Source organism: Siphateles boraxobius, unplaced genomic scaffold (genome assembly GCF_051911475.1).
Source record: "Siphateles boraxobius isolate OS27281-9 unplaced genomic scaffold, OSU_SipBor_1 19, whole genome shotgun sequence".
Classification (NCBI taxonomy): Eukaryota; Metazoa; Chordata; class Actinopteri; order Cypriniformes; family Leuciscidae; genus Siphateles; species Siphateles boraxobius.
Window position 1 is genome coordinate 14,447,243 of NW_027508799.1, and position 5,417 is coordinate 14,452,659.

At 37.4% G+C, this 5,417-nt stretch overlaps 1 long non-coding RNA gene across 1 annotated transcript; it reads right to left on the minus strand.

Moving 5' to 3' along the window:
* Positions 1-779: 779 nt before the first annotated feature.
* LOC143741514 (uncharacterized) lies at positions 780-1,683 on the minus strand. Its single transcript, XR_013205098.1, has 3 exons — positions 1,641-1,683; positions 1,381-1,490; positions 780-888 (listed from the first exon to the last, which is right to left on the minus strand). It is a non-coding gene; the product is annotated as an uncharacterized LOC143741514 (long non-coding RNA).
* Positions 1,684-5,417: the final 3,734 nt, after the last annotated feature.

A 5,417-nucleotide genomic window follows, 5' to 3' on the forward strand; every position in this document is an offset into this window, starting at 1 on the left:
ATGACTTTCTTCTTTCAGATGAATACAATCAGAGTTATATTAATAAACACCCTGACGCTTACAAGCTTTATGATGGCAGTGGATTGCAACCATCAGATTGAAGCTCAAAAAAGTGCATCCATCCATTATATAAGAACTCCACAGGCTACGGGGGGTTAATAAAGGCCTTCTGAAGCAAAGCCATGAGTTTGTGTAAGAAAAATATTAATATTTAAAACTTTATAAAGTAATATAACTAGCTTCCGGCCAAACGAGCATACGGATTCCACTTAAGGGAAAAGCGTAACTTATGTGAGTAATGCGACGTACTGTTGATATTTACACTACACCATGATGCACTACGCTACTTCTGACATCACAAATTGCGCTTTATATGCAAGTAGACTGCGTATGGCTGTTTGGCCGGAAGCTAGTTATTTTACTTTATAAAGTTTTAAAGCTGGATATTTTTCTTACACAACCTCACCCGGAGCCACGTGGAGTTTGTTTACGATAGATGGATGCACTTTTTTGAGCTTCAATCTGATGGTTGCAATCCACTGCCATTATGAAGCTCGGAAGCGTCAGGGTGTTCATTAATATAACTCTGATTGTATTCGTCTGAAAGAAGAAAGTCATATACACTTAGGATGGCTTGAGGGTGAGTAAATCATGAGCTAATTTTCATTTTTAAAGTGAACTACTCTAAGTAAATTATGTAAAATCTAATGTTTTAAATTTTATTAAATTAAGTAAAATCAAAACACCTCACACATAACAAAAGGTCAATGAATCCATACCAGAAGTGACAGTGCAGTGTGGCAGATAACGAACAATCCTCCACCAAATTGCCAGTAATCATCTGGATCGTTGGTCAATCTGTGGTGGGGTGAAGTGGGCTGATAAGTCCTTAGAAAGAAAGATTTAATTTGTACCGTTCCTTTAAACAATATTAAACAAAGCGTATTTCAATTTTACAAACATTTGCCATTATAAAACATTCAAACAACATGAACAAATAGTCCCCAATAGCTCCCTAGGTGCCGCAGAAAAAACAGCTGCCCACTGCTACCGGTGTGTTCACAGTGTTCAATATTCAGTGTGTTCAATACTCACTGTGTGTGTGTGTGTGTGTGTGTGTGTGTGTGTGTGTGTGTGTGTGTGTGTGTGTGTGTGTGTGTGTGTGTGTGTGTGTGTGTGTGTGTGTGTGTGTGTGTGTGTGTGTGAGTGTGTGTGTGTGTGTGTGTGTGAGTGAACTTGAATGGTTGAAATGAAGAGCACAAATTCCGAGTATGGGGACCCCATACTTGGCTACGTCACGTCATATCACACAATTGTAGCTTTTAAAAAAGCAAATTGGTACACCAAAATCAAACAAACAATTACAATTAATAATTTTACCTGTAGCCACATTTATCCTGTTATGACAAGTCTGAGGGTCTTTCCCTTGATGTACTTCAGTGAACTAAATAAAGGACTGATGATGGTGACATGTTCTCCTTTCTTTGTCACTTTATAGGAAGAAAGACAAAAGGATAAAAAGTTACTCCGATTTGTCACTGGTAGAGGAAATTACTTTTGATGATGAGAATAATGCTTTTAACTAAATAATATATTAATCCCAATGTGAGGTTTAGAAGCTATGGTTAAAATTGACTAACATCTTACTGAAGTTGATTATAGTGGTGGATTTGTCTCTCTGTTGGGTGCATGTTCTCATATACATATATATATATATATATATATACAGTGTTGGGGAGTAGTTAACTACAAGTAGCGACGCTACTAACTTAACTACATTTTTCAGTAGCTTGGCAGTAGCTCAGTTGCTTTTTAAAGATTGTAGCTTTTCCAGTAGCTAACTACTTTTTGCAGCAAGTAGCATGTAGCGTGTGCAAAAGCTACATTGCTGTAGAGCCTGCGTGAATCAGCGCGATGCAAGGATATTCTTCTTCTTAGATTACAAACAATTTTTTTGCCATTACCACCACCTGTTGTTTAATCACGCATCTTGCGGCTAACGGTTCACTGCAGAGGTGTGGACCTGAGTCATGTGACTTGGACTCGAGTCAGACTCGAGTCATGAATTTGATGACTTCAGACTCCACTCGACAAAATGTACAAAGACTTGCAACTCGACTTGGACTTTAAGATCAATGACTCGTGACTTTACTTTGACTAGCGCCTTTTGACTCTAGAAGACTTGCTACTTCCCATGAAAACTGGGGAAAAAAATGTTCACACGGCCGCGCCGCTCTCAGTTTATCTGCATAGAAAAAATGCACCACCTGTATGCATGCAGAGAGCACGCGCTGCCTGCAAGACATCCAATCACTGTAGTCCCACGTTGTTTTGATTCGACAGCATCGCAGGCTGCGTTTACACTTGGCATTAATATGCGACCTGTATCCGGATGTTGTCCACATACACATTGAAAAGACAAATCTAAACGCACTTCTGATCAGAATGTTATCCAATCAGCGTGTCCAGGTTCGGAGGTAGTCCAGGACGCATTGTGATCGGATCTCAGTGTATTGTAAACGCAATCTAGCCATCGTGTCTGCATTCACAGGTGGACGTAATTTAAATCCCGAAAATAATGGCCAGACGCAGTTTAGACAAGAAATTAAACTTATTTGAACCTTACAACAAACGTTAATCTTTAAAACAGTTTATTTAGACTTAAATGATACTATGTGTGAAACATTTTTCATTTCAATTGTGCAACATTATCTGAACGAGGCGATCGCCTGTATAGCCTACAATCACAGTCAGTCATGAGATCTTAATGAAGAGCTGCACGCTGCTTTGCCAGAGGAATAATCGGAATCAGATTTTTTAATGTTTTAAATGTTGAATGTTTGTATTGTTTCAGCATGTTTATCAATCTCCCATTTCTGTCAATATAGTCATTGCACGTTATAACCTTAAACCCAGATGATTGATGATGTGACTTGTTTAACATGATCAACCCAGTTAAATTTGTATGATCAACTCTAGTAACTCTAAGTAAACGCAGCCAAAGCAGGCATATTGCAAGACAACCAATGAAGCGCAATAAGCAACAACGCGGCAGTTGGCAAAATGATACCGAAGATCGTTTGGCTATAAAAATGCACTCTCATGCACACCAGTCTCAATGGAGGCATTCCAATTATATTATCAGGTTGGTCCAGTTTTTCAAAAGTGATAATTGAGGAGTGAGGATTTTATTGATGACATGTTTAAGAAAGTTTAAGCTAAAAGGACCCATGTCTATTTGAAAGTTAAACTGTTTTGCAATATGAGGTCAATACAATACAGGACTGAAGCTGCTGTGCATTGTTCTAGTGCAATATGCTGATGAAATACAAGCATTTTTTGTGAAAATTACATTTTCAGTTTTTTACTGTATTTGATTAATGTCATTGTATAATAAGAGGTTTAAATAAATAATGCAAATCTTACAGACATACACGATTTGTATAAATGTTATTTCTGTGGTAAGATGACTTGAAATGACTCGAAACTAAAATGGTAGGACTTTGGACTCGACTTGAGACTTGTTGGCTTTGACTTTTGACTCGACTCGGGACTTGCCTCATCTTTGACTCGACTTGACTCGGGACTCGAGGGCAAAGACTTGAGACTTACTTGTGACTTGCATAACAATGACTTTGTCCCACCCCTGGTTCACTGACGTACATAAGTGGGTTGACACACCCCATGATGGAGCAAGACGTGGCGGCAGATTTGGAGGATGGAGAAACAACTAACGTTAATTACCCATGGCCTTATTTGTCCAAGTTCATGTCTCTCAAAGAAACGACAAGTAAAGGTTACACTTTTGTATGCAATCTTTGCAAACCAAAGTTTAAAACGCTGTCTACGTCGAAGACCTCAAGCACAAATTTAAGGACGCACATACAGGTGAGTAATGGCCATTTTATATTTATTAATTATCCTGCTTTATTGCTCTCTATGTTACATCAAATTTCTATTTCACATCACCTAAGACTTATATTGAACTTATAATTAAACTTTATTTGGAGCATTTTTTTAGTACACAATGCACATTTTTTTATATTAAAACAAATATTTTTTTTTAAATAGGCCCATCACTATTAATAAAGTGTACTTAAAGTATACTTGCAATAGTTTCACTTTAGTAATCCAATACACTTAATCTCAGCACTATACTTCGAGATAACTAGAGTGCATTAAGTAAAACATTTGTTGTTCTTATTGACTTTAAGTATATAATTTAGGATACCAAAGTACAATTGCAGGGTATTTACTGTATGTAAATATCTTTGTAGTAAAATTAGCATAAAATAAATGTTTCAAATATACTTTAGTATTTTTTTTTCAGTAGGGTTTTCATGTGTTTGAGTTTTAAACTAGCTGACAACATTGACATCAGAGGCTACAACATTAAATATGTGCTAATACGATAATCGCGATTAGCATCTTACTATAATCATTCAGGGCTGCCAACTCTCAAGCATTCAGTGTGAGACTCACGCAATTGACCAAATTCTCACGCTCTCACGCCACACCCCCGATTTCTCACACTGAAGTGTCAACCAGGTCGGTCAAATGTCTGAAAGATGAGTTTATCTATATATCTACCTGTTGAGCCACTCCCCACTAAACAAAATGATGTCCAAAAGACGTCTTTTCAACGTCTTTGTCACAAAAGTCGGACGTTGAAAAGACGTCTTTTGGACATCATGTTGTTTAGTGGGTCGTGATCGACTAGTTACCGTAAATTAGTTAAAATATCTCGTAATCTAGAGCGAGCGTGCATGCGAGACGGATATTGTGCTCCAAACCGCGCGCGCGCACGGCAGAGAGGTAAGCGAGCGAGAAAACCTTGCGTCATCGTCCCCCCCCCTCCCCCGTCATATAACGCCAACTACCGCACAAATGGGCTTCCTTTGTGAAATATAGCAGACCACATTTTTTAAACTATTATTTAAGCTATATTTGTGCATAAATGTTTGCATTCAAGTTTTTAGATACAGACAGATAGACAGACCGACAGACAGACAGACAGACAGACAGACAGACAGATAGATAGATAGATAGATAGATAGATAGATAGATAGATAGATAGATAGATAGATAGATAGATAGATAGATAGATAGACATGGCAAAAAGGAGGATAACTTGTTGGCTATAGCCTTGAAAGGAAAACAAATTTGCAGAGTAAAAACAGAGTTTGTTTTGTTGAATCATATTTTTTTTAATCTTAAAATATAGAGCTCATGACAAATAATAGTTCCAAATGGACAAACAATAAATGCAAAAACCAGTGTGAATAACAATATTTTAAAAGAAACTAGAGAGTGACAAACTTTGAAGTAGGGTTCAAGTTTTAATTAGTTGTACAGCTTGAAGTGTAAAGCTTATTCTCATACACAGATATGGCCTATTTATGAATGAAATTCATGCT